Consider the following 782-nt stretch of genomic DNA (forward strand, 5'->3'; position numbering starts at 1 on the left):
GATGCATTTGCGCTACGTTCGAAAGTTTTCCAACAATTAAATAATGCAGTCATGCAGTCATGCAGTCATGCAGTCATAGGTACTTATTTGTATTTGAAATCATTCACAATTAACACATATGCATATATGAGTGTGTGTACGTATGTGTGTAAAATTTATTGGCAGATACATTTAAATTTAAGTGTGTGACCGAGGAAGCAGTATGAGGCTTGATGTTATACTGCAAATGAGGTATCCTACAGTTTTATCCCCCCTCTGAACACCAGATAGTTTTATAAAAAGATTTTTCATGGCGGAAATGCATGTGGAGATGTCCCATGGCTTGCTGAGGGCCGAGCGCTATTACTATTCACTTGACACTTCACGCAACAGTGAACATTGAAGGTGGGACCAACCGAATGGTCACGAACAAGCCTTCTCGTCATCGGTGACCTCATTACGAAGATAATTTAAAAGTAAAGGGAGCGTAAAGAGTTGGAGCGTGACTACCATTCGGAAGTAGGTAGGTTCGAATTTCGTGGCATAAAACACCAAATGATAGAAAAAGTTTTTTCTAATAGCGGTCGTTCCTCGGCAAGAATGCCAAACTTCCGAGTGTATTTCTGCCATGAAAAAGATCCTCATTGAAAAGCAGCTTCCGCTCACCTCAAATAGGAGGAGGAGCTCAGCCAAAAAGGGTGTAAGCGCCAATTATACATATTTGCATTTATATAAAGGAATATTATTCAGTTAGTATCCAAGGTCTATTAAAGCTACTTATTGTAAACTATTTTGTAGTCAAT

Source organism: Anastrepha ludens, chromosome 3 (genome assembly GCF_028408465.1).
Source record: "Anastrepha ludens isolate Willacy chromosome 3, idAnaLude1.1, whole genome shotgun sequence".
Lineage (NCBI taxonomy): Eukaryota > Metazoa > Arthropoda > Insecta > Diptera > Tephritidae > Anastrepha > Anastrepha ludens.